This window comes from Hylobates moloch, unplaced genomic scaffold, assembly GCF_009828535.3.
Source record: "Hylobates moloch isolate HMO894 unplaced genomic scaffold, HMol_V3 SCAFFOLD_13, whole genome shotgun sequence".
Lineage (NCBI taxonomy): Eukaryota > Metazoa > Chordata > Mammalia > Primates > Hylobatidae > Hylobates > Hylobates moloch.
Window position 1 is genome coordinate 24,161,008 of NW_026652288.1, and position 25,369 is coordinate 24,186,376.

The 25,369-nt window shown below is 42.5% G+C and overlaps 1 protein-coding gene across 7 annotated transcripts in view; it reads left to right on the plus strand.

The window, feature by feature from the left end:
* The first annotated feature begins 12,916 nt into the window (after window positions 1-12,916).
* The window catches only part of NCOA1 (nuclear receptor coactivator 1), a 291,562-nt gene continuing 279,109 nt past the window's right edge, over window positions 12,917-25,369 (plus strand). For 6 of the 7 annotated variants that reach the window (XM_058426443.1, XM_032172384.2, XM_032172388.2 and 3 more), the window contains exon 1: window positions 12,917-13,313. The gene's annotated coding sequence lies outside the window, so the exon portion shown is untranslated. Of the gene's footprint in view, window positions 13,314-13,369; window positions 13,900-25,369 lie in introns of those variants that run through there. The other variant, XM_058426442.1, reaches the window with a different exon arrangement.

Below are 25,369 nucleotides of genomic sequence, written 5' to 3' on the forward strand. Positions count from 1 at the left end.
ATAAGCAATAGCCATGTGCAGTGCTGATAGTTAATATGGACAGGTGCAGCCACACTGGTGGCTTAGGGTTGGTCTGTTGGTCAGCTTCTAAGTCATACCCATTGTTAAAAATTTTTAATATCCCCCTTGTATATATGTATAATGTCTCTATTTGTTTTGTTAAGTTTCTATCAAGGGCACCAGCTACTCTGCTATTCACATCAAGATTTACATGATAAATTTCATTTGGCATTGAAAACTCAGGATGATGAATAACTTTATGCTGTAGTGTATAGTTCCAATTAACATCAGCACTGAAGTCCCCAGAACTGTCAGTTTCTCTATGGCAGTGACTACTGAAAATTTGTCTGGGTTTCTTGGATATCATCTAATATATTGGCCAAAGAAGGCATCTGTTTTGTATGTCAATCTCCTTCTTGCCTCTTTTTTTCCCCCTTCTTTAATTTGGACTTAAACTTTTGCTGAGTACATAAGTAAACCACTGGAAGGTTCCCTTATCATTTGTTCATTCATTTATTTTTCCAACAGATATTACAGAGTTCCTACTATGTGCCAAGTACCGGATGACACGTGGTAAGCAAAACCTGATGTGGTCCTTGTCCTCATGGAGTTCAGTGTCAAGTAGATAGTTAATGGCAGAACAGAATAAGCCAAGAAGTCATGTCACCACTTGTGGCTTTAATCTCATCCTCTAAACCTTGTTTGGTCAATTTTTTTCCTTTCTTTCAACTTCAATCTTTTCCTTTCCTTTCCTTTTTTTTTTTTTTTTTGAGACAGAGTCTCATTCTGTCGTCCAGGCTGAAGTGCAGTGGCAGGATCTTGGCTCACCGTAGCCTCCACCTTCCAGGTTCAAGTGATTCTCCTGCCTCAGCCTCCTGCGTAGCTGGGATTACAGGCACCCACCACCATGCCTGGTTAATCTTTGTACTTTTAGTAGAGATAAAGTTTCACCATGTTGGCCAGACTGGTCGTGAACTCTTGACCTCTGACCTTAGATGATCCACTCACTTCAGCCTCCCAAAGTGCTGGGATTACAAGTGTGAGCCACCGTGCCTGGCCTCTCAACTTCAATCTTTTCTAATAAATGATCTTCTCCCTCTGCCCACCAGCATGTTTATGTCTCCCTTTTCCTGAAATGATAATCTTCTTTACTTTTTTTTCTAACTTTTATTTTAGGTTCAGGGTACATGTCCAGGTTTGGGGTTTTTAAAAATTATTTTATTTTATTTTATTTATTTATTTTAAGACGGAGTCTCGCTCTGTCATCCAGGCTGGAGTGCAGTGGCGCGATCTCAGCTCACTGCAAGCTCTGCCTCCTGGGCTCACGCCATTCTCCTGCCTCAGCCTCCCGAGTAGCTGGGACTACAGGCGCCTGCCACCACACCCGGCTAATTTTTCTGTATTTTTAGTAGAGACAGGGTTTCACTGTGTTAGCCAGAATGGTCTCGATCTCCTGACCTCGTGATCCACCTGCCTCAGTCTCCCAAAGTGCTGGGATTACAGGCATGAGCTGCCGCGCCCGGCCCCAGGTTTGCTTTATAGGTAAACTTGTGTCATGGGGGTTTGTTGTACAGATTATTTTGTTATCTAGGTACCAAGCCTAGCAACCAATAGTTCTTTTTTCTCATCCTCTCTCTCCTCTCACCCTCGGCCCCAGTGTGTGTTGTTCCCCTCTTTGTGTCCACATATTCTCATCACTTAGCTCCCGCCTCTAAGTGAGAATGTGTGGCATTTGGTCTCTTGTTCCTGCATTACTGTGCTATGGATAATGGCCCCCAGCTCCATCCACGTTCCTGCAAAGGACATGATCTCATTCCCTTTTCATGGCTGCATAGTATTCCATAGTGTATCCATACCACATTTTCTTCATCCACTCTGCCATTAATGGGCATTTAGGTTGATTCCATGTCCTTGCTATTGTGAATAGTGCTGCAGTGAACATATATGTCCATGTGTCTTTATGGTAGAAGGATTTATATTCCTTTGGATATACACCCAGTAATGGGATTGCTGGGTTGAATGGTAGTTCTATTTTTATCTCTTTGAGGAATCACCACACTGCTTTCCACAATGGTTGCACTAATTTACACTCCCACCAACAGTGTATAAGCATTCCCTTTTCTCTGCAACCTGTCCAGCATCTGTTGTTTTTGACTTTTTAATAATGGCTGTTCTAACTAGTGGGAGACGGTATCTCATTGTGGTTCTGATTTGCATTTCTGTAATAAGAATCCTCTTTTCTTCATTTAAGTTTTTTTTTTTTTTTTTTTTTTTTGAGAAGGAATCTTGCTCTGTCGCCCAGGCTAGAGTGCAATGGCACAATCTCGGCTCACTGCAACCTCCGCCTCCTGGGTCCAAGCGATTCTCCTGCCTCAGCCTCCCAAGTAGCTGGGATTACGGGAGTCTGCCACCACACCTGGCTAATTTTTGTATTTTTAGTAGAGACGGGGTTTCACCATGTTGGTCAGGCTGGTCTTGAACTCCTGGCCTCAGGTGACCCACCCATCTCGGCCTCCCAAAGTGTTGGGATTACAGGCGTGAGCCACGGCGCCCAGCCCATTTAAGTTATTGATTACCATCCTCTCTCCCCATCAACAGACTTCACAAGGGAGTCAGCCTTGACCCCTCACTGCCCACTTAACTTCTTGACCACTAGTAATCCTGCTCCTACTCCTACATCTCCAGGTGGCCAGGTGATTTTAGTGCTCTGTGCATTACCTGCATTTGGTTAACTGAGGGTTCTTCTTCATTTCTATGCTAACAGGGAGCAGCAGGCAAGCAAAACCCTTTAAGTCTGTGAAACTCTCTCTCTGAAAACCTTTCCCTAGACTCACTCAAGCAAAAACGCCTCCTGTAGGAAGCAAGTAAGCATTTGACCTTGGATAAGTCACTTAATTTCTCTGGACCTCAACTGTTTGACCTGTAGCATGAGTACATTGTACGAAGAATTCTTTCCTGCCTTAGGAGTTTGTGGATGTAGGAAACTCAATCCAATTAGATGAGGAAAGCACCAAGAGAGTGTCGCCAGTGTCTCCTGACCCTAGGAACAATAGGAATGCAAGGAGATGGCAGTCTCTGATGGCTCGGGGAGAAAAAGTAGTTAGGGAAATGGGAAGCAAGCAGAGGTTAGGAAGTGTGGAAGAGAGGAGGAGTGAAATGAACTCTTTCTTAGAATCATAGCTATACACATGCTTTGAATGAGAAGCTAGGTGCAGGTTCTGAGCTTGTGGACCCAGGATGTGCTGGCTCCATGAATGGAAGTACATATGTCTCCCCTCCCTAAATGAAGATATGTAGTACAACCACTGACTATGGTGATTAGTTGAATACATTAAACTTCCGAATTAGAAGGGAGCCTCTTTTCGGTCTTTACAGTTTTCATTTTTTTTTTTTTTTTGAGACGGAGTCTCGCTCTGTCACCCAGGTTGGAGTGCAGTGGTGCGATCTCGGCTCACTGCAAGCTCCGCCTCCCGGGTTCACGCCATTCTCCTGCCTCAGCCTCTCTGAGTAGCTGGGACTACAGGCGCCTGCCACCACGTCCGGCTAATTTTTTGTATTTTTAGTAGAGACGGGGTTTCACTGTGGTCTCGATCTCCTGACTTTGTGATCCGCCCGCCTCGGCCTCCCAAAGTGCTGGGATTACAAGCGTGAGCCACAGCGCCCGGCCAGGTCTTTACAGTTTTCAAGCCCACTGTAGGAAGTAGGCACTCAGTTTGTTAAATTGAACTGAAGAATATTCTTAGATTTTATGCAGCTTGGTACTGAAGAGAAATTCTGGGCATGAATCAGAGTGATTAATAAATTTGAATTATTTTAGCATTAATGTTTGTACTTTATACGTTCTACTTACATAAAAACCATCCTCATTTATTTACTTGTTTATTTATGTATCTTTTTTTCCTGCAATGTTAACTTTTGAGGACAGAAATTTTCCACTGCACCCCCAACACTTAGAATAATGCTTGGCCCATAGTGGGCTTTTAATAAATGTTTATTGAATGATTGCCTGAGTGAATCTCTGATTCCTGTATTTGAAAGCTTGGGGCTTGCCAGCTTGCCTCTGGGATTGAAGAAGTAGAGCTGGGAATTTCCCCTTTCTGATTTCTCATGCCTTCCCTCTGCCTAAGTGGCAGAATTTGGATAGCCCCCGGAAGGTGAGACGGAAAGAGAAGTGTGCCCCCTCATCTCCTACCAAGCTGAGAGAGTGGCCCTTTCTCACCACCTAGCCACCCAGGAGGTTCAACTACTACCTGCTTGAACCTGGTGCTGTCTGCAGCTTAGTGGTGTCATGGGAGTGTGGAGGTTTGGCCAGGGGATGGCCAGCCCTCCGTGAGTTGTCTAAGGGCTCCCCAGAAAGGACCCCTTCAGAAAGGCTTGCCTGGGGACTCTTCAGAGGGCACTAGTGGGCACCCCCATGAGCTCTCACCCATGTATCAGCTGCCTTGCTAGATCCTGTTTCTCAGTACCAGCAGTGGGGAGGGTCATCTTCATGAGAAAGTTCACAGTCATCATTGGTCAGCAGAGATAGGGAGGAATGAATTGGTGTGTCAAAAGCTGTTTAGCTGCATCAGCACATGAAGTGCACAAGTGTGGGTTCTTTTGAAAGCCAAATCTAATAAAAAATAAGGCTGTTGGCATTATGCTGGACGCAGAGGCCCCACCCTCGGGGAGCTCAAAAGCTGGTGGAATCCACTATCTAATGAAGGTGGAAAGAACGTCATCTTAGCAACTATTTCCGTTGTTCTCAGACAGGCTGGCTGAGCAAGAAAAAGGATAACATTTCTCTTCAGTGGCCTCTGCCTTCCTTTCTGTGATACTTACTTCCTCCAATGTCCTTACCTTCCCCAAATGGGAAGAAAACCATCAGCTTGATTGAATCCATGAGAGGCATAAGGCACAAGTAATTTGCTCCTCCTTTTACAAGTATTTGAATTCTTGATAGTGATAGCTGATAGTGATATGAACAATAAGGTCCAGGCTGAGGTGGTATCAGATGGAGACGAGGAACTTGTTGAGAACTGGAGCAAAGGTGACTCCTGTTATGTTTTAGCAAAGAGAGTGGCAGCATTTTGCCCCTGCCCCAGAGATGTGTGGAACTTTGACTTGAGAGAGATGATTTACGGTATTTGGTGGAAGAAATTTCTGAGCAGCAAAGCATTCAAGAGGTGACTTGGGTGCTGTTAAAGGCCTTCTGTTTTAAAAGGGCAACAGAACATAAAAATTCAGAAAATTTGCAGCTTGACTGTATGATAGAAAAGAAAAACCCATTTTCTGGGGAGAAATTCAAGCTGGCTGCAGAAATTTGCATAAGTAGCAAGGAACCTAATGTTAATCTCCAAGACCATGTGGAAAATGTCTCCAGGGCATGTCAGAGACCTTCATGGCAGCCCTTCCCATCACAGGCCTGGAGGCCCAGGAGGAAAATGTGGTTTTGTGGGCTGGGCCCAGAGTGCCTGTGCTGTGTGCAGCCTAGGGACTTGGGGCCTTGTGTCCTAGCCGCTCCAGTCGTGGCTGAAAGGGAAAAATGTACGGCTTGGGCTGTGGCTTCAGAGGGTAGAAGCCCCAAGACTTGGCAGCTTCCAAGTGGTGTTGAGCCTGTGGGTGCACAGAAGTCAAAAATTGAGGTTTGGGAACTTCTGCCTAGATTTCAGATGTATGGAAATGCCTGGATGCCCAGGCAGAAGTTTGGTGCAGGGGCAGGGCCCTCATTGGGAACCTCTGCTAGGGCAGGGTGGAAGGGAAATGTGGGGTCAGAGCCCGCATACAGAGTCCCTACTGGGCCACTGCCTAGTGGAGCTGTGAGAAGAGGGCTGCTGTCCTCCAGACCCCAGAATGGTAGATCCACCGACAGCTTGCACCATGTGCCTGGAAAAGCTGCAGACACTCAGTGCCAGCCCATGAAAGCATCCAGGAGGGAGGCTGTACCCGGCAAAGCCACAGGGGCGGAGCTGCCCAAGACCATAGGAACATACCTCTTGCATGACCTGGATGTAAGACCTGCAATCAAAGGAGATAATTTTGGAGCTTTAAAATTTGACTGCCCTGTTGGATTTCAGACTTCCATGTGCCCTGTAACTCTTTTGTTTTGGCCAATTTCTCCCATTTGGAATGGCTGTATTTACCCAATACCTGTACCCCCATTGTACCTAGGAAGTAACTAGCTTGCTTTTGATTTTACAGGCTCATAGGCAGAAGGGACTTGTCTCAGATAAGACTTTGGACCGTGGACTTTTGGGTTAGTGCTGAAATGAGTTAAGACTTTGGGGGACTGTTGGGAAGGCATGATTGGTTTTGAAATGTGAGGACATGAGATTTGGAGAGGCTGGGGGCAGGATGATATGGTTTGACTCTCTCCCCACCCAAATCTCAACTTGAACTGTATCTCCCAGAATTCGCATGTGTTGTGGGAGGCACCCAAGGGGAGGTAATTGAATCATGGGGGCTGGTCTTTCCCATGCTATTCTTGTGATAGCAAATAAGTCTCATGAGACCTGATGGGTTTATCAGGGGTTTCCGCTTTTGCTTCCTACTCATTCTCTCTTGCTGCCGCCATGTAAGAAGTGCCTTTCATCTTCCGCCATGATTGTTGGAACTTTGCCATGTAAGAAATGCCTTTCGTCTTCCGCCATAATCGTTGAACCTTCCCCAGCCACGTGGAACTGTAAGTCCAATTAAACCTCTTTCTTTTGTAAATTGCCTTGTCTTGAGTATGCCTTTATTAGCAGAGTGAAAACGGACTAATACAATCAACTTTTCAATTTCATGTATGGGAAAGGAAAACAAAATACCAAATGTTAACAGTAGTGGTTTTTGAGTTGTGAGCTACAGGTAATTTCTATTTTCATTTATTAACTTCTCTGTATGTTCTCAATTTTCTACAATAACCATAATTAAGGATGAATGATTTGTTTAAAGGATTACCCTGAGATAGCAAATTATAAACCCAAAGGAATGAATCTTTGTTGTTGAAATTGTAGGCACTATGGTAATCTTGGGGGTGGGGATATGTCTGGCATCTCTCAAAGCACACAACACAGGCCACTGCCAATCCAATCCTCCTACATGTACAACTGGCTTTGGTATCCAGACTTCAAAACTGAGATGCAGCTGCTACAGCAAGTCTGATTGAAGCCTACATATGTTAGGGAGGCATGCCTGTGTTTTACCCCATTAATGCTCAGAAAATAGATTATCTTTTAATCTCAGGAGGGTGCAAGGAAAGCGTTCACTGCAGTGTGCTTTTAATAGTGAAAGATTTAAAATAACCAAAATGTCAATCATAAAGAATATAATCTCAAAAATTTAGATCTAAAAAACAAAGAAATTGTATGGTACCTTCATCTTCTTAGTTAAGATTAATGTGCATGAATAATATACACCTTAGGAGAAACAAGGCAGTTGTTGAAACTAAAAGATGTGAAGTGGTCATTCAGGAAAGGAAGACTAATACTTGCACATGTTCACACCTACCTTGCTATTGGGTCCAAGACCCAATAGGTATGAACATGTTCAAATATCATTCTTGGAACTGAATATAACACTGGAGAATTCACCACCAAGCGTGAAGCAAGATAATATTGCTAAGTAGTTAGTTCTGAAAAGTGAATTAACTAACATAGAATCTAAGAATATTCTAAAAAATAACTGCTGCATAATGTATGGAAATAAAGTTATAGTAACTAATCAACAAGATCTGCTGAAGAGATCAGAGATCCTATTTTTTGATAATGGAACACTGACATAATGTTTTTTATTTGACTTTTAAAAATCAGGCCGGGTGCGGTGGCTCATGCCTGTAATCCCAGTATTTTGGGAGGCTGAGGTGGGTGGATCACTTGAGGTCAGGAGTTCGAGACCAGCCTGGCCAACATGGTGAAACTCCGTCTCTACTAAAAATACAAAAATTAGCTGGGCGTGGTGGCAGGCGCCTGTAATCCCAGTAATCCCAGCTACTAGGGAGACTGAAGCAGGAGAATAACTTGAACCTGGGAAGCGGAGGTTGCAGTGAGCCAAGGTCGTGCCGCTGTACTCTAGCCTCGGTGACAGAGTGAGACTCAGTCTCAAAAACAAACAAACAAACAAAAAAACCCCAGCTTCCTGGGCAATAAGTTTTATCACCCAAATAACTGTTTAGGGGGGTACTAGAACTGAAAGAAACTCTAAGAAACTTAATCCCAGACCAGTTTCACATGGAGGCAAAAACCATTCAATTTGCTTAACTGTAGCTAACTTCACAAATATCATTTTTTAATTGTTAAAAAGAAATTTATAAGATGCTCCAAATGGAACTCTATGAATATGTAATACGTACTTCTACTTAATAACACATGCTGGAAGATAGTAACCTTTAGCAGAGCCAAGATACAGTTTAAATACAGCAGAATTTTGATAGACTCAAAGTAAAGCTTAGCTGTGTGTAAAGGGGTCAATGTCCAGCCTGGACTGGTCAATGTCCAGCCTGGACTGCAAAGTAGACTGAGAATCCTGTTGTTCGGAAACAATAAAGTTAAGATAGATATACAATGCTATGTCCAGAAATCCCCCATCCAAAGCACTGCACCTGGGTGGTAAATTGGGGCTGCTTCATTTTTACTGATATAATTGCAAACACCAAAGTTTGTGATGTCTATGATTTTAAAGAACAATGTTTCTGAGTGAGTAGGAAAGCTGTAGTCACTTGAAGAAGGGAGTTATTATGATACTTTACAGCTGCAGCACGTCCTTAGGAGACATTGCATCCTGTTAACTTTGCAGCTGGCTTTATCTGTGCCTATTTTTCTAGCGGGATGAACAGTTGAGCAGACTTTTTACCTTCTCAGTGTGAGCTAATATTTATTTTCGCATGGGCAATCCTAAATGTCAAATACTGTATTGAGTGCTTTACATACATTATTTCATTTAATCTTAGCAACAATCCTTTGAGGCAAGTGCTAGCATCCTATTTTACAGATGGGAACATTTGAGTCTTGGAGATGTTGAAGTGGTTTGGCCCAGGTTTCACACAACTAGTAAGTGACAAACCCATTTCAAACCTGGGTCTCCCTAACTCTAAACCTAGTCTTCTTAACGTCTATCCTTTAAGCAGATGTAGAAATTAAAGATTATTCAAAGTGAAATGGGTAAAATCCAGAGCTGGTTATGGTCAAGTGGCAGGCTCATGCACTATAGCTAGGACCACAGATTCAAACAATTCTCTGGAGGCCAGTTTGGTAAATAATGTAGTAAAAAAATTAACATGTACCCTTTGAGCCAACAATTAATCTTCTAGAAATTTAAGAAAATAATTTCTAAACTGCACAGAGGCGTGCATTAGAATTATAGCATGATTTACAAAAATAAACATACAAACAAAAATAGAGACAATGTAAACATTTTTAGTAAGGAATTAAATAGCTAAACAGATATACAATGCAAGAGTATTCAACTATTAGGATGAAAATACATTGCCCAGTAAAAGGCACCAGATTACTGATGAGCATTTTATCATGTGATTTTATTTTATTTATTTTTGAGATGGAGTCTTACTCTGTTGCCCAGGCTGGAGTGCAGTGGGGCGATCTCGGCTCACTGCAACCTCCACCTCCTGGGTTCAAGTGATTCTTCTGCCTCAGCCTCCCGAGTAGTTGGGATTACAGGCACCCACCACCACACCGAGTAGAGACGGGGTTTCACAATGTTGGTCAGGCTGGTCTTGAACTCCTGACCTCAGGTGATTCGCCTGTCTCAGCCTCCCAAAGTGCTGGGATTACAGGCGTGATTTTATTTTTATGTAAAATTGACTACATATAGTGTATATGTGCAAATATATATAGAGAAAGGTGTGGAAACATGTTTACTATGTTTCTCTCTGGCTTGAAAAAGTTTATTTTTAAACTTTTTGTACTGTTCTTTATTGATTGAATATTTTGTGAGTCTGTATCACTATTACAAAACAAAAAACTATTTGGAAAAAAAAGAATGTCAAAGTTAAGTCAATTCTTGCCTCAGTAACTGGAGTAATTTCATGCACACTAGCCATATATTTTTATAGAACTGGAAATCTATTATGCTTCGGAGAAAATCCAACAGGTATGTTCTAGATTTTGCCCGTAGAACTAGGCTGTTTCTAGTCCACCAAAGGATTATTATTAATTTATGGAAACGATAGGGTTTGGACTAAAACCAGTTCTATCTGGGTTATAAGAGTTAAATGTTATCTTACATTTTCATTTATAAATATCTTCAAAGCATTTTCATTTAATTGGAGTTAGTCTTCCTTGTTGATTGGCATTGTACTTTGGAAGTAAAGAAATTTTAAACAGCTAAAGTAAATGGATTTTAGAGAGGCTACTTGTACAGTCACAAAGTAAATCTAATGAATCTTTTGGCCCTGTATTTAGGGTTGCTCAGGTGGATTAGTAAAATGGGCCTGTTTAGTAAAAGTAGATGGAGTCTGAGAGAAGTTGAGTATGACCAGAGAAAAGACTACCAATTGGAGACATAAAGGGATGTTATAACTGCTTTGACAAGTGATTATGACTTGTAGAGGAAGGAAAAAAGTCAAAGGGTTATTATTTAAGAAACATTGCCAGGCGCGGTGGCTCACGACTGTAATCCCAGCACTTTGGGACGCCGAGGCGGGTGGATAACCTGAGGTCAGGAGTTCAAGACCAGCCTGGCCAACACAGCGAAACCCCGTCTCTACTAAAAATACAAAAAATTAGCCGGGCGTAGTGGCGGGTGCCTGTAATCCCAGCTACTCGGGAGGCTGAGGCAGGAGAATCACTTGAACCCAGGAGGCAGAGGCTGCAGTGAGCCGAGATCGCACCACTGCACTCCAACCTGGGCGACAAGAGTGAGAGACGGTTTCAACATCAACAAAAAAGAAACAGTACCATTCTAGAAAAGAACCCTCTCTTTAGCATACATGGATGGTTATGGCAATATAAATTAACACCTAAATAATTTGTCATTCAACAAAATCTTAGCACTATGTGTCTTGAGGATATTTTAAAGTTAATTACGACCCTGGGCTGCAGAGTGGGAGACTGCAAGAAGGAAATGCAGGAGTTGTTAACAGTTGAAGCTGTGGAAATAAACGGTCAACCGAAGCCAGAGGAAAGGAAGGAAAAAAATAAAACCTTGAGGATACCAACATTTTTTATGGCCCTGTAAAAAAGGAGCAGCCCAAGAAAAGTGCAAACGAAGGGAAGTTCAGAAATCAGGTACAGAGACTGATATTGAAGACAGGGGAGGAGAGTTTCAAAAAGGAGGAGTTAGCAGTATCACGTGCTGTAGAAAGGCCACACGACAGTAGGACTGAAGTGGCCACTAGATTTGGCCTTCAGCACCTTACTAGAGTCTAGTGGAGACATTTGTTGGCACCAGAGGCCAGAACAAGGCACTTTCACACAGTCTGCATTGGACTAGATTGGGAAGTAGGCCCTACATTAGGGGACGAAACTGGTGAGTGCCCAGGTGTTTTCAGCTATTATTGGGGATAGGGACTCTGCGGATGGCTAGAGGTACTGCTAAGCCAGAGCTCAGGAGATGCACCTAGGGCCCCAGTAGTAGGACTCCGATAAGAATCAGGGGAATGACTATATAAATGAATGAATATATGAATGCATGTGGGGGTGTGGTCTAGTGATTGCTTTATGAGCGTGACCAGGACAGGAAGAGGATGGTGAAAGCATACAGTAGTACCTGCCTGTGGAAGAAGCTGCCCGTTGACTCAGAGAGGTGCCAGGGAGATTGGTGTTTTCAAGGCTGTCAGGTTCCCCAGTTGGGAGAAGGGTGGGAAGGGCTTAAGGATTTACAGAGATTGATTTAGGGGAGAACACACAGCAAGCGAAACAGCAGGAAACGCCGGGAGACAGCAGCAGCAGGACAGGATTGAGGAAGGGTAAGAGCGCGAAATGGGGTAAGAATGCAAGAAAGGAATGGACAGATGTATGCTTTACAAGGCATTTCCACGGCGAGTGACTCATTCATCCTTAGGACAACCCAGGGAGAGAGATAGGTATGTATTGCATTGCCAGCCTTTGGAATGCGGGATGCGGTCCACATAAGGCCATCGCAGCTCAGACAGGCTGTTCAGCCGCTGTTCGATTCCTGTGGTGACAAGGAACACTCTACTTTTGGAACTAGCACTTCTACTAGAGAAGTAAAAAAAAAAAAAAAAAAAAAGTGGGGAGATAAGAAGAAAGGTGTGGGCACCTTGAGGGGAAAGATCTGTGAATGACAGACATTTTAGATAATTCATGGAATTGCAGAGCCAGAATGTGTCAGGCAGATCTTTTCAACTGTAAAACGAAGGGGGCAGACGATCTTCCTTTTCTCTTGTCTAATAGCCTGTGAAATCATCTAGGCAACCACCTCCCAATTTTACAGAATAAAAAACGAGGCCCGCGGGATATGTCTCGCCCGAAGTAACAGAACGCCCGAGTGGAGGGACAGGCCCGGAGCCGACTCCGCCCCGTCCGCAGGGCCTCTCGCCGCTCCGACACCTTCCCAGAAAGATAAAGAACAGCGGGAGGCGGCATGCCCGGCGGCCTAGCTGCGAGCGCCCTGGGGTTCGAGGCCGCTTCCCGGCAGCAGTGGGAGGAACGCCCCGAGGGGAGGGCAGGAGAGGGGCGGGGAGGAGTTGAGACGGGCGGGGAAGAGTTCGGGCCTCCTTTCCCACACTTCGTCAGGACGCGGGCTGGGGCGGGCCTGTAGCCGGCAGAGGGCGCGGGGCGGTTCCTCGCTCGGCGGGCCCGGCAGGCCCGGCGGGCTGGGGGCGCGCTGTCCCGGGCGCACTGTCGGAGCTCGCGGACACCGGGTCGCGGCGGCCCGGGCGGCCGGAGCCGGGAGGGGAAGTGCGGCGGGCGGGCAGGCAGGCGGCCGGGAACGGGCGGGGCGGGGCGGGGCGGGGCGCGAAGGGGGCGGTGCCGCGAGCGGGGGGCGGTGGCGGCGGCTGCGGCCGAGGAGGAGAACATGGCGGCCGCGGAGAGCGGCTGAAATGTCTGTTCTTCAGGACGGGCGAGCAGGAGTCTGACGCGATTTGCTGAGCTCTGTCCCCCGACGGCTGCCCCGCGGCCTTGAGGGCCTCCGCCGCCTGTTCGCTGCTGCTCCCTCGAGCGGAGCCTGCGTCAGGTTCCTTCTGCATCCCCCTGCGGGGGGACCCCTGCTCCGGAGGAGGGGGCCGGAGAGCCGCGGCGGCGGCGGCGGGCGCCTGGGCCCAGGGGGCCGGGCGCCGGGTCCGGGGAGCGGCGGAGGCCGCGGCGCCGCCACCGGTACGGTCGCGGACGAGTGCGGCGCCGGTGAGCGCGGCCCAGAGGCGGCGGCGGCAGGTGAGTGGCGGGCGGCGGGTGCGGAACCTCCCGGTGGGTGCAGCTGTCACGAGCCGCGCGGCCGCGGAGGCCCTAGGGGGCGGGGAGCAGCTGGCGCCCCTCCGCCCCCTGCTCTCCTTTCTCCCGCTCCATCCCCCTCCCACTTCCCCGAGTTCCCCTCGCGGCCCGGCGCGGCTGGAGGGGGCGGAGGTCGCAGCTGTCACGGGCACCAGCTGGGGGCTGCTCCCCGCCGAGGGAAATCGCTGCAGCAGCGACTTCTCTCCGCCTCTTTTCCAGTTGCCCTAGTTAGCGCGGAGAGGGCGAGCATCCGCGGAGGGGGCGCGAGCTGCGCGGCCGCCTGCCCGGCGTGGGGAGCGGGCGCCCTGGGCCGCCGCGGAGAGGGGGAGCCGGAAGTCGGCGCGGGCGCCCCTCGGCCCCGACGACGCTGTGACCTTGGCCAGCCCGCTCACCTCTCGGAGTCTCGCCTGCCCGGACCGCGAAATGGGGGCGACCGCGGCGTCCCCCTCCGTCGGCGCAGCCCTCGACGGCGCCTGGGTTTGACCCCGGCGCGCTTGCTCGCCCCTTTTCCCGAGAAGGGGTTTCGGAGGTAGACATGGGATGGATACTGGACATGTGCCTGTCGCGGTCCGGGTTTGGTCCCCTTCCTGGGATTCAGCCGAAAGGGCCGAGGAAGGGAAGCAAACATGTTGACGAGGCGATTGGGAGGTGGGGTTGGTTAGTGGGCAGTGACAGAATTCGGGCCGCTCTCTAGTCCCTTGGAAAAGACCTGAAGAAATTGGACACCAGGGTCTCCAGTCCTTACTACCCAGCTGTGGTGGCTGCTTTTTTATTTTATTTAAAAGCAGTTACCCCCATGGGTAGACACTGCCCAGTCTGACGACGTTAGAGGGAGACGGAGGGGTTGACAATACAGCCTGTGTGTGTGTGTGTGACAAGGACAGGCCACGGTGTTGTGGCCAGAGAGTTTCGTGGGGAGGAAAACTTTAAGCTGGAGGATCTGTTAGCCTCTCATGCTTGGCCCTCCTCGTTTCTTGTAGAGGTGTTGGGCAGGCAGGTGTCCTTGTGGAGAAGGTGACATTTTTTTTTCGGAGACAGTGAATTTTTAATGTCGAGTGTGATGTTGGTGAGTGAAGGGTTCTTGAGTGAATTGCAGCCCCAGCACCCTCTGTGGATGCCAAGAGGAATCTCTGGCGATGATTTGTGAGGGCTGGTGCTTACATTTCAGTGATTAAGAAATCAAGTGTCTGCTTAAAACATTACGCCGTGAAGCGTAGATTATATGGTACAGTTGAGGGATGGATCTCAAGGGTTAAATTTGTTTGAGGTTTGTCTCCTCTTCTGGAATTGGTTGGAGGCTAGTCTAAAAACAAACAAACAAACAACAACAATAACAACGAAAGTTGGCCAGAGGGGCCTCAGCTTGTTTCACAGAAGCTATGGTGTAGGAAGGGGGTCGGATTTCTTCATGTTGAGAATAATGTGAAAAGAAAGTATTTGCTTTGGTCTCTTGACTCTTCAACTAGAAATAGTTTTGGGTTAAAGGTAGCAGTGGGGTTTGATTCAGCTTAACAAATAGGCATTCCTTGAACTATTTGCCATAAATTAGATAAAATTGAATTGTTTCTGTTTTATCTCCTGTACTTTGTGGAAAGGTCTAATTTGGTTTTGTGAACGAATGGCCGAAATGTTTTCTATTTCTTCTTCAGACTCCATGCTTTGGGAACAGTGGGTCACAGAGAGGGTCTCAGTTGGGAATATATGGGTTAGAGAGAGAATAGAGGACTGCTGCTTATAAGAACAGGTGTTTAGTTTGATTTTTGTAGATATTTTCTATTGGTTATTTAACAACATTGAAGTTTGCTTTATAAGGTGCAAAACGTGAATTTTACATAGCTTATACTTGATCTCTTCCTTATTTCTCTCAGAAAACCTGTAGGATTGTGCCCATTAAATTGCTTTTTGTGTGGTTTAAACCAAGGGAGTATTTTAGATCTGCAGTGGTTTTATTGGAAAAAAAAAAGTGCTTGATGGAGCTAATGGTGATTGTTTCACTTAAACTAGGATTATATAGACAATGCTTTTTCCTCCCTCTTTCTGCGAACGTTTGTTTTTGTTTCTCCCTCAATTCCAGGGTTTCATTTCTAGAAATCTGGGCTGGAAACAGAAGCAGCAGTTTGTATAATCCCAAGAACTTGCTTATGCCAGGAAGCTGTAAGGGTAGCATGAAGTGGGTGTGATGTAAAGACACTGCTACTACTTAAGACATTTAACTGTTGAGGGAGTCTAAGGTCAAACTTTAATTTTTGTTGAATTTCCTGTTTTCTACTTATGTGTTAATCTTTTGGTGGGCAGAAGATTGGGTTGCTATGGTGCTAACTGGTGTATATTGTGAAAGTGCTGGCGACATTTCATGCTTTTACTCTATAGGGAAGGGTGGTAAACAAGCCTAAATAATTTAAAGATGTTCTCAGAATGGAATGTTCTGTGCATGTCCTCTTGATCCTGCTAATCCAGTGAGCGGTCTTCACAGGACTGAATGTTGAGTAAGTGATGAGGGTGGTATAGAGGTGCTGAAAGGTGGAGTGGTGGAGAGAGGGTATTGGGCGTTTCTTGAAATTCTTTTCCCTGTATCTGTATAGGGAATCTGTATAACAGACTGTGATTTATAATTGTTTTTCAAGGACGTTTTAGTTCTCCCTGCTTGGTTGTCATCAATTTCATATACCTTCTCTTAGATACTACCTCTGTTCCGTACTTTAGTTTGTCTTTTTTGCTGCGTCTCCCAAGGACTCCACATTGTTCGAATGTTATGTTGCATATCTTATGGAGTTGGTTGGCCTTAAGCCATGTGGCTTAACATAGTTTTCATTTTAGGGCAGGTGTGGGAGGTCAATACAAGCGCACAACACCGAGTAGAATCTAAGTCATGGGGCATAGGAGATCCCCGGGACGCTCATGATTGTTTTGGCATTGATTTTTGCCTTTTAAATATGATTATAACAGAAATTCTTAGAGGACCATCAGCTGCTTTCCTGGCAGAGGTCCAAAAATGTTTTGGAGGGTTCCATTTTGCATTACTTGCAAATATTGGATGCTATGGTGGGTGTGGGCTTGGGTGAAATCCATGTGTTTCAGGAGGTGGATGTCAGAACGCTGTATCTGATCTGGGCTGCAGAACCGTATAAATTTCTCCCTATCTTAGATTAACTTTCCTACCCATTTGGGAAGACTAGACTGTAGGAAAGGACTTTTTAAAATTGCTTCTTTCCCAGATTAGCAGTAGTTTAGCCGCTGGTGATTGGCAACTAAGGATAGGCCTCGTGTTCTATTCTTAACATTGAAGATGAGGCCTAGTCATTTAAAACCTTCCCTTTTCTCTTCTTTGTATTTTAGTTAGACCTGTGCCTTTCAACATTTGGTGTCAGAGGTCATAAAATGGCCTAGTGGCAACTAGGTACCACTCTTGGTTGCTTCATTTCATAAGGAGATGAAGGTTTTTTTTTTTTTTTTTTAATAGCTTAGTTCTGGAAAATGGTTTGTGGGCATATAGTATTTGGATTAATGTATAGAAATGATTGTTATATATTTCTGCAGGCTACATGGCTGAATAAGGGGAATTATTATAAAACACTGATACCAACATATGTCCAATTCCATAAGTTTAAGTAAAGTGAGTTGTATCCATGCTTCTTCCCCCATAACCCCATCTGCAACACAGAATTTTCAGGCTCCTTGGAGTGATAGGCTTTTAGAAAAGCTTAGTATGGTTATCATATTTAAAAGATAAGTAGCTTATGCCAAAATAGAAGCTCTAGTCACTCGAGTTCATAGAAGACTCACCCTCATCTTAGATATATTTTGTTCTTACCAGTCCCTGAGAGTATGTTTTAGTGTGTGGAGGGCAGGGATGTTTTGTTTTACTGAGTAGCCCTGACCTGACCATTAGGCACAGACAGGCCAGACTCATAAAAATAGGTGCAAGCACGGAAGCAAAATGCACCCATTATCAGGACCAGAATTCTAATTGCACTGGATTATCCAGTTTTTCCAGAGTGATGCTTCATTTTTGCCCTTTCAGCTTATAGTTGTGGGGCAATTTTAAAGCATCTTTTAGAGAAGGAACTCTGACCGGACAGACAGAGGTGTCCTAGCTCTTCCAGATACTTAGGTTGATGTAGCCTTGAGCTATTTAACCACACTAAACTTCAGTTTTTATATTTAAAATTGAAGTAATGTACTTGTCCTCATATTGTAATCTTTAAAATAAATTATTAAATGTGTTTAGCATAGATTGGCACATAGACATTAATGACTAACAAACGGATATTTCATTAGCGAATTCATCACCAAATTTTCGTATTCCTTTCTTTGTAATTCCTCAAATTTTTTCCTTTATTTCTGGTTCTGCAATCTGGTCCTCCTGTCATTTGCACATGGAGTAATGGGAGTCACATTGACTCTGTGGGCCTGAGTTTCTTTATCATTAAATGAGCATGTTGGTCTAATTTCACATGTCTTCTTGTTTTAAAATTCTATGATTTGTAGGTTTATAGCTGTTTGCTTGCATGCATTTACCTCTCTAATTTATCCTACACATAATGCTGAAGAAATTCCCTTCTGAAAAATTTTTTTTATGTTACTGTTTTCAGAGGAGACTTTCTGTGGGCAAATTTATCGAATGTAAATCATTTAAACTGATTCTTTCATTTCCCATTCCAGAAAATTTGCTGTAGATGGGATATGCAGAAATGCTTTGCAAACTGTAAAGTGCTACGCAATGAAGAAAGTATTGCTATAATCATAGATATCTTGCGTCTTTGCTTTTACATGTTCCATTTTCATTTAAATTGGATTTCCTTTATGTTCTCGTGACCTTCAAAAACAGCATCAAAGCTGGTATGTTTTCAAGAAAGCTTGATTTTTACCACTCCCTTAGCATTAGTTACTCTGTTCTATATAATAAACTTCTCTTTCTCTCTCTTTCTTTTGAGAGAGATTCTCTTTTTAGTGTGTGTTGATTGGTTTTCCTAAACAGATTGGAAAATGCTTGAGATGCCAGGAACTACAACATTTAAAGAAGCTTAAATGATCATTTAGGATAGCCTTCTTAATATTACAGCTGAGCAGACTAAGTCCATGCAGATGTAGTTGGGAATAGGGTTTCTTTATGAGAGTTACTTTTTGTATTGAAAGTTACAATATTACAAAGATATTTTAAATTATAAGAATTCTTGTAAGGTTTTGAGTAATGTGTAAGCTAGGAGGAAAGGAGCATTTTTATTTTTTGACCAAAATATGACTGTCAAATATTGTAAAAAGGTATTAATTAGGAATTAATTAAGACCGTTCTCTCAAAAACTACAAAAGTACCTGTAGAAAAACATCTGCTTTTCTTGTAAGGCCCTCATTCATAGTCAGCAAATATTTATTGAGTGTTGTCCCTGAGCCAGGTATTGTGCTAGCTCTACGTATTACATTTTATAAATGAGGAAACAAGGCTCAGGGAAGTTAAGTGGCTGGCGTAAGATTGCACAGCTTATAGGTGTTAGGGATGGCATTTGAGTTCAAGCCTACTGCGTGGAAATCATATTCATACCTTTCAATTGGCTTCTCTTCAAGCATGTTCGTCACACTTGGCCACATTATACTTTTTTTTTTTCTTTCTGGACTTTCTTTCTCTTGAATACATGTGTTGTGGAGACTCCTGCAGTCTTGTTCCTTTCTGATGACCCGGGAGCCATGTATACCAGTTACTTGATGAAAATGTCACTTTAAGATTCTTGTGGGCTGGGTGTGGTGGCTCACGTCTGTAATCCCAGCACTTTCAGAGACTGAAGCGGGCAGATCATGAGGTAAGGAGTTTGAGACCTGGCCAATATGGTGACACCCCATCTCTACTAAAAATACAAAAAATAGCCGGGTGTGGTGGCGCAAGCCTGTAATCCCAGCTACTCAGGAGGCTGAGGCAGAAGAATTGCTTGAACCAGGGAGGTGGAGGTTGCAGTGAGCCAAGATCGCGCCATTGCACTCCAGCCTGGGTGACAGAGCGAGACTCCATCTCAAAAAAAAAAAAAGAAAAAGAAAAAGAAAAAGATTCTTGTGCTGTTTCTGGTCTCACCTTTGTACTTCAGTAATGTTGATTCTTTGGTGCTTCTATCCAGGTAAGCTTATTTTTGGTTGGTTTTGGATTCTTAGCCATAAAATTCTGCCTCTCAAGTTTTGTTGGTATTTAAATAGCTAAAGCTTAGCGTGGTTTTGTTTTGTTTTTATTTTTTTGGAACAAATTGCTTGGTCATTCTCTGTGTTTCCACTTGTAATTTGAATGGTTGATTTTATCTTAAAATTTCAGTTTGCCTATATGATTAAAACATTTACATACTTCTATTATCGAGCATAGATTTGATTATTTAACAGAAGATATTCTATTGTGAATGTGTGTATGTATATAAACATATCACATCATATTTGACCAGAGAGTTGAAGGATGAAATGTCCTTGAGTTTTGAAAACATCTGTATGTGTGATATTGACTTGACTTTGGTGAATTTGTTTGGAAGAAACAAAAAGTTATTTGTTCTGCAACGTCTAATATCTCCCTCTCCATTCTAAATGGTACAGGTAGTCTGTAATTGAATTTCTAAGTAGCTACTCAATCATTCGTTCAAGACGTAGTTATATGAGTACATACTTTGTTCAAGGTACTGTGCTGTAAAAAGATAGCGGTTATTGGGAAATTAACCGATAAGATATATATCCTGTTCTTAAGCAGATTATGACCTGAGGGAGGTGATAAGACAAACAGACAAATACCTATAATAGTAATTGAATGTGATGAGTGCTATGAGAGAGGTCCTGAAACAGTACTTTGAACATTCAGGGAGAGGGAATGATTATTGTATTTTCATTTGAGAAAAATCAGGGCAAGTTTTATGGAGGACTTGGTGGTAGACAAAAGCATTGAGGGCAGGGGATGATTTCTTTAAGAATAGGGACAAGGAAAACAGTATATTCAGGAAGATTAAATAGCAAAGATGAAAAGACAGAGTAATGCAGGGGAAAGTGCAAGGAGTGTGGCATCAGCTGAAGTGGGAGAGGGAAGCATATCGTCTAGGTGTAGTAACAAAACATGGGTGGATTTTAATGGAGGGAGGTGGTGGGGAGCAGTATGTAGTAAGTATGTAGATATGGATGAAAATGAGAAATGTCAATTTTCTAAATGTACGTGGCTCTTTTCTTGGCAGGTTTTATACCCCAAATTTTATATTTTTGGTTTTTGAAATGATTCCATATGTAAGGCTTACCCACATTGGGAACTTATTCACTCATTTTTATGTATATTTAAATACAGATTGTATTTTTTTTTTTGAATAGAAGTTGGTACAAAATCTTTTTCACTGCCTTATACTTTTTTCAAATTAAATTTTTTGTTTTTTACTTTTGATGATGAATTATGTCTTAACCTACATGTGATGTGAGATAAGCATATTGCATACTTGCCCAAGAGTTAGCCAGTTGATCCAACATGATTTATTAACGTATTCATTTTAATAATTCCCTACTATTTTGAAGTCTATATTTTGATGTTTCTATACTCCCTTTTTTCTGATTCTGCATTCTTTATTCCAAAATAGATACATCTATTTAATATGTGGCAGTTCCTTACTGTTCTATATATTGTTACTGATAAGGCAAGTCCTGCCATCAACTTTAAAAAAATATTTTAACCTCCCAGTGATTCTTAGATGTTGATTTGAGTTTATTAAATATATAGATGAATTTTGGACCAACCAGGATTGCAATATTCTGACATTCCTCCAGCATTGTTCTCTGGCCCTTTGTTTATCAGGTCTAATTTCATGCCCTCTAAATGTGCTTTATATTGTTCTTAGTGTACTTCTTTTCCATTTTATCTTCTATTTGATACCATTGACTTTTTTTTTAAGCAGCAAGTATTCTTTTAAACAGTGTATTATCACTTGGCATTTTTAAAGATGATGCAGTGGACTTGTTTGTTCAGTGTAAAAATGTCTCTTTGTAAAAATATAAGTGTATCTGACTGTATAAATGAGATTGGTCATACAAGTTGGAAGCCCCTGGCTCTCATTTATAGTTCATGATTTATTTTACTGATTTATTTATGCCTTGCTATGTTCCAAAAAGGATTTAAGGCAGGATGTGTCATGAGGAGTCTTGGACCTTGTTCCAGCCCTGCCTATTATTTGACTGATGCCCCTAGCCAATGTTACTCGTTACATGGAGGGAACAGTGTTGAAGACAACTAGTGTCACTGAATGTGCTGTGGTGTGTCTTTTGCCAAACTGGTAGTAATTCAGAGATGATACAATGTAATTGGGGTACCTTTAAAGATAAGTCCTTTAAACCTTGATAGCATACAACAGAAATTGGCTGGAAGTATCCCTTCAAGTATCCCTGCTGGGTAGGCTGATAAAGAGCCTTAACTCTCGGGACCCCAGGCACTTTTAGCCCGGTAGTTTCTTTTTTTCTTTCTTTCTTTTTTTTTTTTTTTTTTTGAGACAGAGTTTCACTCTTGTCGCCCAGGCTGGAGTGCAATGGCGTGATCTCGGCTCACTGCAACTTCCACCTCCCAGGTTCAAGTGATTCTCCTGCCTCAGACTCCCTAGTAGCTGGGATTACAGGCATGTGCCACCATGCCTGGCTAGTTTTGTATTTTTAGTAGAGACAGGGTTTCTCCATGTTGGTCAGGCTGGTCTTGAACTCCCAACCTTAGGTGATCCGCCCACCTTGGCCTCCCAAAGTGCTGGGATTACAGGCATGAGCCACTGCGCTTGGCCAGTAGTTTCTTAACATTAAATTATCCGCGAAATGGAAGAAATACTAGAGGTCTGTGAGGATGTTTCTTCTCTTTCAGTCTGTTGTGGTGGTTTGTAGTTTACAGGGGCTTGGGTAACTGGATTTTTAGATTTATTATTTTAAATAGTAGACTCAACACTATTTTGTATTGCAGTAGAGATCACTTATGCAGATCTTTTTTATACTATTTCATAGAGATTAACTGGTCACCTTGAGGCAGAGGAGTTAAGAATGATCTAACTTAAAGATGATTGCTCAGTATTTTTTCACAAAAAGACAAACATCCCAAATTTGTTGGTACCTTCTGTGAAACGTGGCTATAAGTGGTATGTTACCTAGCAAATAAACACACTTAATCTGCCCCTTTGAGATAATAGGGTAAGTTCTTAACAGTGATTCAAAAAGTAACTACCTTTCAGAACAATAACAAAAAATTTAATGCTGCAGAGAAAGGATATTGAAAATAGATATTTAGAATTATTTCTATGGTGGAATTTAATTGTTGAAAATTATGTGTGTTAACTTTAAGAGCTTTTTTATATGTATACTTGAACTTGGAAACAGAATTTTCTAACCTGTATAAAAATCTTGTAAAAGAGGTGTTTAGTGGTTTTGAGCCCATCCGCTGAAAACACAAAAAGGCAATACCATCTGGTTAGTTTATAAGAACAACTGATTGCCATCAGAAGGTATGGAAATGCACTAGCTGAATTTTAGCAAAAACCTTTGCATAAATGGTGAATGGGATTGGAAATTGAATATCATGTTTTATTCAGTGCACCCAGTAATGGAGTTCTTTTGGTTTTATTCATCTTTGTGAGGTAGCATTTTTCAGCTATGATAACCATTAAAACCAAATAAAATAGTTATATCTCATAAAAATGAACCGAATATAGAACTAGACCTTCAAGTTGTTATATTACAAAGTATGAAAGCAAGATATAAAAATAACAAACCATGTTCATTTACATTGCTGTCACCAAAAGTAGTGAGTGGTATTAATATAATAACAATATTAGGAAAAGCACAAAGTTTTTGTGTCATCAATAAGAAAAGTAAATGTTTAAAAATTTGTTTACTTGCTATAATATTCTTTTTAATTTCCATTTTTGTGTATGCCATATCTACATAATTTATTGATTTGGTGTGCAATATATACAAATTATAAATAAGTATAATGGCTTCCTATTCATAAACTTTTAAACCATGAGATACGTGATAAAAATGGCTATCATGATTCTATACCAAAAGTTCTTAACCTGGGGTTCATAGAATAAGAGCCCCTAGATAGGCTTTAGGGGATCTGTAAGCACTTTGAAATTGTATGTAAAATTTTGTGAGTCTATATATTTGTCTGGGGAGAGGGTCTAGAGCTTTCACCAAATTCCTGAAAGGGTCCATGACCTCCCCCAGTGGTTTAGGATCTCTGTTTTTGAGGACTGGGACCTCAGTAACTCCATTCATCCAGTTGTACCCTCTTGCCAAATTTGATGAATATATCTGATGTCATTACTCAAGCCCACCGTATGACTAGATGTGCAGTCTGTTTTTCCACTTTGCAACAGATGTGATTGCAGTGCCTTTGGCTTTTACAGGTGTTTGACTTCTGTTTATTGCACAACTACCTGGCCCTCCATCCCTTGGCTACTTTTATATATGTTATTTTCCAGCTATATCCCCCTAACCCCCAGTTAAAAAGAGTGGACCTATTGTATGGGTGTAGAGACAGGAATATATATAAAGAGCCCAGTTTCAATTCACTTCGCTTCAAGTACCCCTGCTGGGTAGGCTGGGATTCGCAGTTGTTGTGCTTTTGACCTATCTTTAGCATCTGAATTTCAGCTTTCTAGAATCCTTAGGGTCTGATTTGACATATGCCAAAAACACTTTGCAAGTTCTGTAGGCTCTTTTCTCCTCACTGACATCATTCTAATTCAGGCTTAATTATTCTTTTTTTTTTCTTTTGGGGCTTAATTATTGGTCAAACAATTAATTAATTGGTCAAGCAAAGTGGTCCCACTCCCCAGTGAGTTCCTTCTTCATATGTCCCACATTTTGATTCGGAATGATTATCCTAATTTTTACTTTAATGGTACTATTTTGCTCAAAAACCTTCAGTGGTTCCTCATTACTGTCAAGATAAAGTTGTTCCTTAGCGTGGTATTTAAAGCTTTCCAGTGTTTGGCACCAGCTTTCTTTTCTGGGTTCATTTCCCACTAGTCTTCCCCAATAAATTGTGTTTTTAAATAAAATTGTCAGTTTTTTGTCCTCTAACCATCTCTTGAGCTTTTCTCTTTTTACCTCTTTATATGTTATTTTCCAAGGAATGTTCTCCCTTAATCTAGTCTATGCCTCTTGAAATTCTACCTATCCTTTACAGCCCAACTCAGATTTCACCTTGCTTATTAAGTGTTCAGACCATAAAATTTAAAAGTAATCAGTTCCTTCCGTGAACTCTCAGTATTTATTTTCCTTGTTATTCGCTTGATACTTTATATGTAAAACCTTGTACCTTATGAAATTTTTTGTTTTTGTGTGTCCTGTCTCCTATATTAGGGTATGAGAATGGCAAATGGGGATTATGTCTTATATTTTGTCCTCTGCAGTGTCTTACACATGTAGATATTACAATATTTGCCAAGTCATATTGATTAAATCATAATGCTACTTATGAATGTACTTAGAGAAATAGACCTTCTGTGGGTGTGAATGTTTGCGTGTGTGCACACATGTGCGTGTTCCTGGAATACTCACAGGTAAACTAGGGATTTTCTTGACTAGTTTCAGGGAATTAAACTGGAAATCTGGTATTGCTTGGAGAACATGTTGTTCTACAACATAAGAAGTTGGCTGTAAAGGGATATCTCAAAAGTCTGTAGTAGCTTGGTGAATAATTGTTCTCCAGTGTAGAGCTCTACCTGTCCTGAGTGACAGAAAAACTTGTGTTCTTTCCTCTGTCTTCTTAACAGTGATGGGAACACAAATTCCTCATGTATTGAGGATTACTACATTTCTGTTTTAATTTTTCAACACAGTCTTCACAATAAAATACAAATTTTAATTGAATACCTGTTTGATAATATGGGGCACCATAAAGTAGTTATATTTTAGGATTCTTGCCTTTCAAGGAGATTATAACCCTTATAAGGGAGTCTCATTTGCTATAAATCATACATGAATTTAAAAATAATATACAACAATACAAAATATGTCACATGAGAGTA